General features: G+C 47.4%; 1 pseudogene; it reads right to left on the bottom strand.

The window, feature by feature from the left end:
* Positions 1–5,054: 5,054 nt before the first annotated feature.
* LOC123488257 lies at positions 5,055–14,373 on the bottom strand (annotated as a pseudogene).
* Between the last annotated feature and the right edge of the window lie 305 nt (positions 14,374–14,678).

The following is a 14,678-nucleotide window of genomic DNA, read 5'->3' as shown; positions in this document are numbered from 1 at the left end:
AAAGGGTTCTGATTTGGCACTCAGCCTGACTCAGGAAAGGGTTCTGATTTGGCACTCAGCCTGACTCAGGAAAGGGTTCTGATTTGGCTCTCAGCCTGACTCAGGAAAGGGTTCTGATTTGGCTCTCAGCCTGACTCAGGAAAGGGTTCTGATTTGGCTCTCAGCCTGACTCAGGAAAGGGTTCTGATTGGCTCTCAGCCTGACTCAGGAAAGGGTTCTGATTTGGCTCTCAGCCTGACTCAGGAAAGGGTTCTGATTTGGCTCTCAGCCTGACTCAGGAAAGGGTTATGATTTGGCTCTCAGCCTGACTCAGGAAAGGGTTCTGATTTGGCTCTCAGCCTGACTCAGGAAAGGGTTCTGATTTGGCTCTCAGCCTGACTCAGGAAAGGGTTCTGATTTGGCTCTCAGCCTGACTCAGGAAAGGGTTCTGATTTGCTCTCAGCCTGACTCAGGAAAGGGTTCTGATTTGGCTCTCAGCCTGACTCAGGAAAGGGTTCTGATTCTGATTTGGTTCTTCAAGGCTGTTCAGGGAAAACCTTTCTCTGGGTACAAGTCTCCCCCTTAACACAGATCCAGGATCAGCGCTGCTCCCTACACCCTAACCTTAACCGTTAGGGGAGAAAGGGATCGGTGTCTGACCCAAAAACCCCCTCTGATCAGTTACCGCTGGGTGTTAAGTCTGTCTGTGGAGTGGATATGGACAGACAATGGGGACAGAGCCGTCTGTCTGATTTTGCGTCTGTCCAACCTCGTTCGTCTCCTCTGTTTTGGTGTTTTAGCTTAATCCCAGTGTAGCAGTAAGTCCCTACCCACTGCTACTACTCAGTCACACTGTCATGCCAAATCAAAGAGGAAGGGAGAGAGGGAGGAACGGGTTGGGGAGGGAGGCGTGGTGGTGGTGGTGGAAAAGCCAGTCACACTGTCATGCCAAATCAAAGAGGAAGGGAGAGAGGGAGGAACGGGTTGGGGAGGGAGGCGTGGTGGTGGTGGTGGTGGTGGTGTAAAAGCCAGTCACACTGTCATGCCAAATCAAAGAGGAAGGGAGAGAGGGAGGAACGGGTTGGGGAGGGAGGCGTGGTGGTGGTGGTGGAAAAGCCAGTCACACTGTCATGCCAAATCAAAGAGGAAGGGAGAGAGGGAGGAACGGGTTGGGGAGGGAGGCGTGGTGGTGGAAAAGCTGGACAATGTTTATGCTTGAAATGTCCTATTTTTTTTTTATTATTATTTTTTTTGCAAAAAGGAAGTCCAGGAATTTAAAGAAGAAGAAAGTTCAACCATGAGCAATGTACAATCCCCACAGCTGCCTAGTAGTGTGTCCACCATGGGGACGGGGGGACGGGGCCCTGGCCTGGGGGACGGGGCTCTGGCCTCCTATCTACCCCTGGATCTGTTTTCTCTTGACCTAGTATCCTGTGATCAAAGTCTTCTACCTAAGCCGTGATGTGTATTAAACATGGTTCCTCCCCAACCGGTTAACGATAAGGCTCGAGAAAGAGAGAGAGAGAGAGAGAGAGAGAGGGGGGTTAGTAGATATTGCTGAACTGGGAGGGATCGGGCCGTCTCTCTCGTTTAGTCATGTACATGAAAAGCTTTAGTCTGTTACCAGCACAGCACAAAGACCTGGGAGTTAGGGGGGTAACGGTTAGGAGGGTTAGTGGGGGTATGGGGTGCTCAAAGAGACTATGCAATGGTGTTATCCAGCCTTCCATGTCCATCCTGTTGGCTTGTTTTTAAACCTAAAGCCCAGTCCCCGCAGTCAAAGACGTGAGCAGTGTCCCGAACGGCATCCTGTCTCCTCCGTAGTGCACTGCTTCTGGCCAGAGTCTCAATAGACGGTGATGGGTCCTACGTAGGGACTAGGGGGTGCCACGTTCAGGGGTCTCATTATTATTCCTAAAAAAAATAAAAAATAAAAACGTGTGCCATCATTGAAACTTCTCTACCTACTAGCCAACCAACCAGCCACAGGGGGCGATAGCTGGAGCAGGAGGTTAGATTGAAGTCCCTTTTCACTGGTTCCTGTCGGGACACTAAGACAGGACTGGTGGGGAAAAACACAGATTGTACTGCTGGTTTTTATAGAGCGATTTCTATCACTTAGAAATTGTATCATCTAGAAGTCTCAAGCCTTGGAGATATAGTATATTATTCACCTGGACACATAATATGAAACTGTTGAAACAAATGTATAGAAAAAACCAAACCAATATTGATAATAATAATAAAAAACTATTTAAAGTTACCAACTGAAAGGGACAGTGCAGGAGGTGTTTTAGGCGTCGTGTCTTCCCTGGCGGGAGGGCCGTGGGTGGTTTCAGGGTCTTTTTTAGTATTATCTTGTCTTCTTGGGGAACCGCACTTTTCTGAAGGACAATCCTTATTTGGTAACACAGAGGCCTGATGTTAAACGTTAACCAAGGTAGAAACTGCCAGTGTCTCCTCCCACTGACATCCATTGTCTCCTCCCATCATCACCATGACGATGATGCTGTTGTTCTGTTGTCATTTGTTTTTATTTCATGATTATTATTTGTTCCTCTGTTTGCTTGGTTGATGTTGTTTATTTTCATATTTTTTTTTTTTTTTGGATGATTTTCGTGCTCTTAAGAGAATGTGTACTAAAGGTGTAGAGTTGTTAGGTGGGTGGACAGTCTCCAGGACTGAGACCAACCGACCGACCAACCCAACCAAGCGCTAGACAGATTGATAAACTGTTTGTAACCTTCTGGCCGTAGCGTCGGAACACAAAGCTGTATAACTTGGGTACAACCCTCAATAAAAAGACTAACCGTGATTTAACCGATGTTTGTTGTTGTCTGTTCATTTCTCTGGCCAGCTACGTGTAAATCAAGCCCTACACACTCGTTGGGATTTGAGAGGTGTAAAGCCAACACGGTAGGGGCGGCAGGTAGCTTAGTGGTTAAGAGCGTTGTGCCAGTAACTGAAAGGTTGCTGGTTCGAATCCCCGAGCCCCGACTACGTGAAGAAGAAGAAAAAATCTGTCGATGTGCCCTTGAGCAATGCACTTAACCCTAATTGCTCCTGTAAGTCCCTCTGGATAACAGCATCTGCTAAATGACTAAAATGTGATGTAAAATGGTGAAACTTCCACCTAGCTAATTACCATGTTGATTACACCTGACAAATCCTCTCATATCTCCCAATTTGTAAGTCGCTCTGGATATGACGTAAATGACGTAAATATCTCCATAGGAAAAGGAACACCTGATACATTCTCTGATCTCCACAAGTGCTTAGGGCAGCGGTGGGAAAACCATTCAAGGTAAGAAAATCGGGACGGGCTTCCGTTGAATTTTTCGAAATCGCCCTGGCATAGGGTCTAGGGGTCCAGTTGTTCATAAAGGTCCAATACAGCCTTTAAAAAAAAATCGTAACATCAAATCATTTCTGGATAAATTAAAGTACCTTACTGACCACGTTTCCATCCACAGTTTTTATGCGCGTAAAGTCATACCGAATAAAAAAATAAAATAATACTAATCACAACAGCAGTGATGGAAACAGGAAGTTTCGTGCACATTTTATAAACGCCGACAGATCATTTGTTCGCTCGGGCATGGTGGGATATGTTTTGTCTAAACATAACCGTGATAAAAGGCAGTGTTCTAACCTTTAATTTCTAAGTAAACTTTGGAGTCACGAGATTATATGGTGTGTGTTTTTTTCCACTACGACTCGTTGGGAAACCATGCAGTTTATCGGGCTACAGATGAACTAAGTTATGAACTTCACAGGGTAGTGAAAGTGCACGGTGATGAGCTTGATGCTCCTTTCCAATAAATATTGAGGGTCGTATTCTGGTGACATAATCGAGGCTTGAAGGGTTTTTGAGCCTTGAGACATGGATTGTGTATGTGTGCCATTCAGAGGGTGAATGGGCAAGACAAAAGATTTGTGCCTTTGAACGGGGTATGGTAGTAGGTGCCAGGCGCACCGGTTTGTTTCAAGAACTGCAACGCTGCTGGGTTTTTCACGCTCAACAGTTTCCCCTGTGTATCAAGAATGGTCCACCACCCAAAGGACATCCAGCCAACTTGACACAACTGTGGGAAGCATTGGAGTCAACATGGGCCAGCATCCCTGTGGAAGGCTTTTGACTCTAGTAGAGTTCATGCCTCGACGAATTGAGGCTGTTATAAGGTCAAAAGTGGGGGGGTGCAACTCAATTTTAGGAAGGTGTTCGTAATGTTTGGTATACTCAGTGTAAATTCAACGAACTAAACGTTAGCTAGCTAGCTAATCGTTAACGTTATCAAGCCAAATAAACACCGAATAGAAGCTTGCTACAGAAGATTACCGTTTCAATGTACTCCGCCTTGTTGTACAGTATCTCACACAACTCCATGATTGTAAAAAATAAAATAACAATAATGTTGTACAGAAAACGAGTTGATGTAGATTGTGTTGCTCTGCTGTCAACCGCTCCCTTCAGTATCGTGAATGGATTTTCAGACCATACTAGCAGGGCACTACATCATCGATGGGGGAGACTCAATATTAGGAAGGTGTTCTTAAAGATATACTCTTCAGAAATCACTCCAGCATTTCCTGGTTGCTAAAATTCTATTAGTACGCCTAATTTCAGTGTATGTGACAAAAACAAGCAAGTATAGTGTAGAGAATCATTGTACCATCTAAATCACTGTGAAGTATATTGTCCATAACCCGAAAAAAATTTAAGAATGGGAAGCATATAAATAGAACAGATCTACCGCTTCTTAGACTTGCGTTCAATGACCATCTATAACTCATATTTCTATGTGAATTTGTTTTTGGCTCACCCAAAAAGTTATATATTGCAGCTTTATCGTAAAACGCAGGAAAATTCATATTTTTTTTTTGCACTGCCCCTTTGAGACATACAGTATTGAGAGCCTCGTTGAGACAGACCCAGGAGTCTTTCCCCCATTCACTAACTGTAAGTCTGCTAAATGACTAAAATGTAAATATTTCTGACCCCTTACCCATCCGTTGGGCTTTAGGGGTGACTGAGGGAACTCCATGAACCTCAAGGTGGCGCTGTACAACAAGAGTCCAACCACAAAGTGATCTTTATTGTTTTTCCATCTCCCCAAGCTCCGGAGAAAACACATTTTCATTAAATACAGCGGAACACACAAGACAAGGCATCTGATGCCACAGAGAGAACAGGAGGAAGAGAAGTGTGATTGGATGGAGGGCAAGACGCTGCCCAGCCCAGCCCAGCCAGTCGGCATCATCAGGACTTCCTGTGAGGAGCAGAAACAGGAAGTTCCACCTCAGTAAACACAGGAACAACAAGCAGGAAGTTCCGCCTCAGTAAACACAGATCTGCAGGAACATCTTCATTTAATAAACGTGGTTTTTAATGTGATGAAGTAGAAGCTGATTCTATGTTTTAGACCAGTTAATAAAAGGCAGGGATTCAAACGACCCCGGGAGGAAACCGCCTGGCACTGCGGCTGACTGACTACCCCAGAGGAAACCGCCTGTGCACTGCGGTTGACTGACTACCCGAGAAAACCGCCTGTGCACTGCGGTTGACTGACTACTCCGGAGAAAACCGCCTGTGCACTGCGGGTTGACTGACTACCCCGGAGAAAACCGCCTGTGCACTGCAGTTGATTAACTACCCCAGAGGAAACCGCCTGTGCACTGTTGCAGGTCATTTCTGCTCGAGGCAACATCTGCAGCGTTTACGGCGAACGTGATTTCTGCGAAACGTCTGTGGAAACTGCCTTTTTAAAAGTCCATCACTGCGCGCAGGTCACTAAGCTGTGTTGGATTGATTTCCGTCTGAAACGGTAATGACACGGGGGAGGCTAACTGATTTATGTATATACACTAGAGAGGGGTTCCCTAACTGTTTCACTCAGGCCCCTTCCAGCAGGGGGAACATCCCCCTAAGCCAGGTCTATTTTTTTACATTTTAGTCATTTAGCAGACGCTCTTATCCAGAGCGACTTACAGTTAGTGCATTTTTTTTTCATACCCCCTGTGGGAAACGAACCCACAACCCAGGCGTTGCAAACGCCATGCTCTATCAACTGAGCTACATCCCTATTTCTATGGGCCACAAGCACTGTTCATGACAAACTGTTCACACCCCTCTTTGTTGGCGGAGAGAAAATGTTTCCGGTTTAAAAGATCATTTTCTTGTAATCCTATATACACGTTTTGTCACGTCTGAGATGTGTATTCACGTGATTTGACTCGAAACATTACAGCAAAACCTATGGGCTACAAAAACCTAAGCCAAAGAAATGTTAGCTGACACGGGCAAGTTGATCTGGACACTCAGGAGTAAGTTGAAAGCCTGACTGAGGCCCGCACCTCCCTACCTCCCCCTCTAGGGGGCGCGCCACAGAGTTTTGGGAACTACTGCAGTAATAATAATAATAATATGCCATTTAGCAGACGCTTTTATCCAAGCGACTTTACAGTCATGCGTGCATACATTTTTGTGTATGGGTGGTCCCGGGGATCGAACCCACTACCTTGGCGTTACAAGCGCCATGCTCTACCAGCTGAGCTACAGACTGATAGGGGGCGCTGTGTTGAAGCGCCACCGCTCTACATCTTGGCCCTCCCACATCATAAAAAAACAAACACTTTGGAAGTTATAGAAATGCATTTACTGTAATGTCTTACATTTTAATTGTATTACAGACGCCTTAATGAATTACTTTTAAATTCTACTATGTGCGCTAAACAAATGAACAAAATATTTTCCTTAAAGTATAATTTTTTGGGGGGAAAGTACTAATGTTACTGTCCTCGTTACAAAAAAAAAAAAAAAAAAATATTTAAATGCAGAAATACAAAACATTTCAAATGAAATACTGTAGAATTCCATTCATTCCTACGGAGGACTGCTTCTACTGAGGAGTGGCAATATGGCACCGCTGGCTTCAAAGTGTCTTCATGGTCAAAACATAGCATCAGCAATTCAGGATATATATACACGTCATTGGAGACTAATGACATGGTTCTGATGAAGGCCGAAACACAAAGCTTTTAATAGTTGTTTAAATAAAATAATGTTTTTATTTTATGGTGAGCGAAAGTGTTACACTTCTCCCTTTTCAACGACAGGGGAAAAGGCAGAGTGGACACTCACTCTGAGTGCGCTAGTAATCCTAGCTTGGTTCTATTCATACACGTCCTTCTTGTCGGCGATGTACTGGACGATATCCTGAGGAGACATCAGCTTCTCTGCCTCCGCGTCTGGGATCTCAAACCCTGTAGCAGGAACACACACACACACACACACACACACGTTAACACACACACACACACACACACACGTTAACCCAGCGGTATTAACCAATAGTTGTATATAGGCTGTAGGTAGGAAGTGGAAAAGGGGATAGTTCATCCAGAAATCTAAGTTCATGTCATGGAAACAGAACGACTAGTCTGAATGGACATTTCTATTATAATCAACTGGTGGACCAGCAGGGAGACAGACAGGGAGAGACAGACCAACAGGGAGAGACAGACCAACAGACAGACAGGGAGAGACAGACCAACAGACAGACAAGGGAGAGAACAGACCAACAGGGAGAGACAGACCAACAGACAGACAGGGAGAGACAGACCAACAGGGAGAGACAGACCAACAGACAGACAGGGAGAGACAGACCAACAGACAGACAGGGAGAGACAGACCAACAGACAGACAGGGAGAGACAGACCAACAGACAGACAGGGAGAGACAGACCAACAGACAGACAGGGAGAGACAGACCGACAGGGAGAGACAGACCAACAGACAGACAGGGAGAGACAGACAGACCAACAGACAGACAGACAGGGAGAGACAGACCAACAGACAGACAGGGGAGAGACAGACCAACAGACAGACAGGGAGAGAACAGACAGACAGGGAGAGACAGACCAACAGACAGACAGGGAGAGACAGACAGACCAACGGACAGACAGGGAGAGACAGACCAACAGACAGACAGGGAGAGACAGACAGACCAACAGACAGACAGACAGGGAGAGACAGACCAACAGACAGACAGGAGAGACAGACAGACCAACGGACAGACAGGGAGAACAGACCAACAGACAGACAGGGAGAGACAGACAGACCAACAGACAGACAGGGAGAGACAGACCAACAGACAGACAGGGAGAGACCGACAGACCAACAGACAGACAGGGAGAGACAGACCAACAGACAGACAGGGAGAGACAGACCAACAGACAGACAGGGAGAGACAGACAGACAGACAGACAGGGAGAGACAGACCAACAGACAGACAGGGAGAGACAGACCAACAGACAGACAGGGAGAGACAGACCAACAGACAGACAGGGAGAGACAGACCAACAGACAGACAGGGAGAGACAGACCAACAGACAGACAGGGAGAGACAGACCGACAGGGAGAGACAGACCGACAGGGAGAGACAGACCAACAGGGAGAGACAGACCAACAGGGAGAGACAGACCAACAGACAGACAGACAGACCAACAGGGAGAGACAGACCAACAGGGAGAGACAGACCAACAGGGAGAGACAGACCGACAGGGAGAGACAGACCAACAGACCGACAGGGAGAGACAGACCAACAGACAGACAGGGAGAGACAGACCAACAGACAGACAGGAGAGACAGACCAACAGACAGACAGGGAGAGACAGACCAACAGACAGACAGGGAGAGACAGACCAACAGGGAGAGACAGACCAACAGACAGACAGGGAGAGACAGACCAACAGACAGACAGGGAGAGACAGACCAACAGGGAGAGACAGACCAACAGACAGGACAGGGAGAGACAGACCAACAGGGAGAACAGACCAACAGACAGACAGGAGAGACAGACCAACAGACAGACAGGGAGAGCACAGACCAACAGACAGACAGGGAGAGACAGACCAACAGACAGACAGGGAGAGACAGACCAACAGACAGACAGGGAGAGACAGACAGACAGGAGAGACAGACCAACAGACAGACAGGGAGAGACAGACAGACCAACGGGACAGGGAGAGACAGACCAACAGACAGACAGGGAGAGACAGACCAACAGAACAGGGAGAGACAGACAGACAACAACAACAGACAGACAGGGAGAGACGGACAGACCAACAGACAGACAGGGAGAGACAGACCAACAGACAGACAGGGAGAGACAGACAGACCACAGACAGACAGACAGGGAGAGACAGACCAACAGACAGACAGGAGAGACAGACAGACCAACGGACAGACAGGGAGAGACAGACCAACAGACAGACAAAGGGAGAGACAGACCAACAGACAGACAGGGAGACAGACAGACCAACAGACAGACAGGGAGAGACAGACCAACGGACAGACAGGGAGAGGACAGACCAACAGACAGACAGAGCAGAGAGACAGACCAACAGACAGACAGGGAGAGAGACAGACCAACAGACAGACAGGGAGAGACAGACCAACAGACAGACAGGGAGAGACAGACAACAACAGACAGACAGGGAGAGACAGACCAACAGACAGACAGGGAGAGACAGACACAACAGACAGACAGGGAGAGACAGACCAACAGACAGACAGGGAGAGACAGACCAGACAGGAACAGACCAGGGAGAGACAGACCAACAGAACAGACAGGGGAGACAGACCAACAGACAGACAGGGAGAGACAGACCAACAGGGACAGCAGACAGACCGGGAGAGACAGACCAACGGACCCGACAGGAGAGACAGACCAACAGGGAGCAGACAGGAAACAGACGACGGGAGAGACAGACCAACAGACAGGCAGGAGACAGACCAACAGACGACAGGAGAGACAGACCAACAGAGACCGACCAGGAGACACAGACCAGACCGACAGGAGACAGACCAACAGGGAGAGACAGACCAACAGGAGAGACAGACAGGGAGAGACAGACCAACAGGGAGAGACAGACAGACAGGGAGAGACAGACCAACAGACCGACAGGGAGAGACAGACCGACAGGGAGAGACAGACCAACAGGGAGAGACAGACCAACAGGGAGAGACAGACCAACAGGGAGAGACAGACCAACAGACAGACAGACCAACAGGGAGAGACAGACCAACAGGGAGAGACAGACCAACAGACAGACAGACCAACAGGGAGAGACAGACCAACAGGGAGAGACAGACCAACAGGGAGAGACAGAACAGACACAGACCCAGACAGACAGACCAACAGGGAGAGACAGACCAACAGACAGACAGACAACCAGCCGGGGAGAGACAGACCAACAGACAGGGAGGACAGACAGCGGGAGAGACAGACCAGACAGACAGACAGGGGAGACAGACCAACAGACAGACAGGGAGAGACAGACCAACAGACAGACAGGGAGAGCAGACCGACAGGGAGACAGACAGAGACCGACAGACAGACAGGGAGACGACAGACGCAACAGACAGACAGACAGGGGGAGACAGACCAACAGACAGACAGGGAGAGACAGACCAACAGACAGACAGGAGAGACAGACCAACAGACAGACAGGAGAGACAGACAGACCAACGGACAGACAGGGAGAGACAGACCAACAGACAGACAGGGAGAGACAGACAGACCAACAGACAGACAGGGAGAGACAGACAGACCAACAGACAGACAGGGAGAGACAGACCAACAGACAGACAGGGAGAGACAGACCAACAGACAGACAGGAGAGACAGACCAACAGACAGGACAGGGAGAGACAGACACAACAGACAGACAGGAGAGACAGACCAACAGACAGACAGGAGAGACAGACCAACAGACAGACAGGGAGAGACAGACCAACAGACAGACAGGGAGAGACAGACCAACAGACAGACAGGGAGAGACAGACCAACAGACAGCAGACAGGGAGAGACAGACCAACAGACAGACAGGGAGAGACAGACAGACCAACAGACAGACAGGGAGACGACAGACAGACAGACAGGAGAGACAGACCAACAGACAGACAGGGAGAGACAGACCAACAGACAGACAGGGAGAGACAGACCAACAGACAGACAGGAGAGAGAAAGATGGACAAGACAAAACCCCAGGAGACTCACCAAACTCATCCTCCATGGCCATGATGATCTCCACCTGGTCCAAGCTGTCTAACCCAGGTCCTTCAGGAAGTGGACCGACGTCACTAGCTGAGGATAGAGGCAGGTGGTACATATAGATTACACACAGCACACCCAGGGGGCTGGTTGATGGATCAGAGGAGGTTGGAACAACACGGGGGCTGGTTGATGGATCAGAGGGAGGTTGGAACACACACGGGGGCTGGTTGGATGGATCAGAGGAGGTTGGAACACACCCAGGGGGCTGGGTTGATGGATCAGAGGAGGTTGGAACACACACAGGGGCTGGTTGATGGATCAGAGGAGGTTAGAACACACACAGGGAGCTGGTTGATGGATCAGAGGAGGTTAGAACACACACAGGGGGCTGGTTGATAGATCAGAGGAGGTTCGGAACACACACGGGGGCTGGGTTGATGGATCAGAGGAGGTTAGAACACACACAGGGGGCTGGTTGATGGATCAGAGGAGGTTAGAACACACACAGGGGGCTGGTTGATGGATCAGAGGAGGTTGGGTTTGTCTATGGAGATTGCATGTGGCTGTGTGCTCAATTTTTGAGACACCTGTCAACTGCAACGGGTGTGGCTGAAATAACGAATCCACCACTAATTTGAAGGGGGTGTCCACATACTTTTGTATTTATACAACGGGTGGGTCTAACCTGAAAGCTGATTGGTTAAAAGCGCATTCCGGCCGACGTCTATTCCACAAGTTGCCACCCAGCAAATCTATAACGTTAAAATGCCTATTTACTCTGTTCCATCTTGTAGTGGGTTGGATTCCCCCGGGACCACCCATACACAAAAATTTATCACGCATGACTGTAAGTCGCTTTGGATAAAAGCGTCTGCTAAATGGCATATTATTATTATTATCTGACTGCACTTAATCCACTGTCTCGTCAGCCCAGCCAGGCAATTATAAACGATCTCCACTATAAAAAAGCATCTAGACATTATCTCACATTTCTTTTAGACTAACATTTAGTTTTAAACAACAGAGATTTGTATAAACCTTGCTGTCTGTCTCTCCGACATTTGCAACATTGTTGCAATATTCAAATTCCATCTCCAGCTGTCCCACTAGTAATGAACGTGTCGGGAGTTCCGTGGACGAGACAGAAAGGGGAGGCAGAGTTTCTCAGCCAGTCGAAATCATGAATCAGCGGGCATCATTTTTGATGGGATATATACAAAGAAATGTCAATTGAAAAAGGTCAACGAAACGCGCTAATTTGCAGTCTTTCCAGCTTCAGTTTGGAAGTGATTGTGTCAGCTGTGGTGTTGTTGGCTAGCTCCCTCTGAACAACAGTGTCCTGACCAGCGACACATTTTCTACGCCAGGTGAAATCGCACCCATTAGCTCATTGTTATGGATTTATCTAAATAAATGTCACTAGAAAACAGCTAAACAAACACAGCTACTTTGCTGTTATTCTGGCTGCACTTTTTGACGATGACTAAGTTAACCCAGTAGTTGGCTAGCTAGCAAGCAAGGGATAAGAACGTTACCAGCCAGTATGGCAATGGAACATTAGAACGGACGATCTGGTCACATCCATAGATACAGAACAAAAATACTGAACGACTGGGTCGCGTCCATAGATACAGAACAAAAATACTGAACGACTGGGTCGCGTCCATAGATACAGAACAAAAAGACTGAACGACTGGGTCGCTTCCATAGATACAGAACAAAAAGACTGAACGACTGGGTCGTGTCTCTGGCAACCGAACCGATAGCACGAACGACCAGCCGGCTTGGGTAGCAACCCTAGATTTGTGTCGGGACTATATATTGTAGAAGAATGAAATAGTATGAATAAATTAATAAAAATAAAGTTTTTTTGATGAAAATATGTCAATCATTATTATTTGAATATGTCGGTAACCTGATGTATAAAGGCGATAATGTCCTCTCAAAAAGGCATCTCTTCTCGGAAATTATCACTAAATATAATATACTTCATGAAAACATGCCCAGGTGCTTTTGGGCCTCAAAGGAGACTTGCTGTCCACAGCTGCACTCGGGATAAGGAGCGATTGATGTTGTCCGAAAAGGCAAACTGATCCTAGATATCTGGGGTGTAATTCACTAGACACCAAACGGAACCGTACTGTAGGATGGGAACGAAACAAGAGGGAATTTGTCCAATAGAAACTCTTTGTTTTCATTGGAAAAGCTCAACTGTTTGGACTTATGATCACACCCCCTCGGTATTCCTACTCCTCAAACGAGCCTCGTACTGTCCTTACCTTCTCTGGGTTGATCTTGTCGTAGAGCTTGAGGACGTACATGACGCGCCAATGGTCTTAATGGTGAGGGGGGCAGGTCTCCATACTGTCGGCACACAACAACCCCACTGAGCTAGAGATCTAGAGAGACAAGAAGAAGAAAGCGAGAAAGGAGTGGAAACAGGATGGCTGAGAGAGGTCATTCCTGCTTGAGTCGATGCCAGTTTGACTGACAACACTGTTAGATAATGCATCGAGCAGCTACAGAAGTTCAAGCTCAGGAGGTAATAGAAGCGAGCTAGCTAACCAATGCTACAGATGTCCACCGCATTGTATGTAGTGCAGGGTGTTGAAAGCCACATGTATCGTCCAGTCACACAACCCAGCATTGATAATGCCATGGGCTTCACATTTGCTTTGGTTTACGAATTAGGTCAACGACCTCAATCTACACACACTTGATAACGCACTAGCTAGCTAGCGCCGCTAGGTTAACAGTACAGTACTTGACCGTACCACAGATGAATCACTTGAACATAAAAGTATCTTTGATTGCACTCCAACTACGCCGAGTATCTAAACGATTACACAATTACGCAAATAGCTGTTAACTTAAGCAGGGCTAACGCGAGACACAGTCGGTTGTTTTATATTTTAACATTCCAACCAGGATTCTCAGAGACAAAGCTCGTTGAATTAGCAACGACCCAGCTATAAAATATTCCACGCACAGGTGGTTGGCGGGTAGCAGCTACCAGCTTGAAGCAATACTAGTTAACCGATTTTATTGGAAAGGCACTGGTAGGTCAACAAAAAGTAAACCAGCACAGCAAGGCCACAGCAGCGTGACCCGAGTGGGTTCAATGTTATTCAAAGACTTGACCTGGGTTTGAATGATCCATCACCCAGCCCGCGCCAGCAATGGAGGAGAATGACCAAAGCTGACAGGACCGGCGGCGGCAAGGCTCACCGCAACGTTCCCCGACGAGAGCCTCGCAGAAGGCCGGGCGAGCTGGCGGACACACTCGCCAGGACACGGAGATGCGATTGAGAAGATACCGATCAACCAGGTGCGTGGCTGCAAACACGTCTGGAGAAAAGGAGGTCAAATGAAAGCACTGGCGAATATAAATATCGCCGATATTGGCTACTATTGCTGTGTTTTTTCTGGTATTCACTATAACGCTGGGTATAATGCTTTCCGTATGTTTTTAAATTTAATTAAATTGAATGATGACATTTTTTGACTTTGGTTGAATTTTTACGAATCGGGTTAGTTTGATCTAGGCACTACATTCTATGCGTAGACATGACTAATCACCTGAACAAAAAATAAACATTTAAATCACCCGAACAAAAATAAAACACTTACCTTCGTCGACT

The sequence above is a fragment of the Coregonus clupeaformis genome, unplaced genomic scaffold (genome assembly GCF_020615455.1).
Source record: "Coregonus clupeaformis isolate EN_2021a unplaced genomic scaffold, ASM2061545v1 scaf2100, whole genome shotgun sequence".
NCBI classification, from domain to species: domain Eukaryota; kingdom Metazoa; phylum Chordata; class Actinopteri; order Salmoniformes; family Salmonidae; genus Coregonus; species Coregonus clupeaformis.
This window is presented reverse-complemented; position numbering and strand designations above follow the sequence as displayed.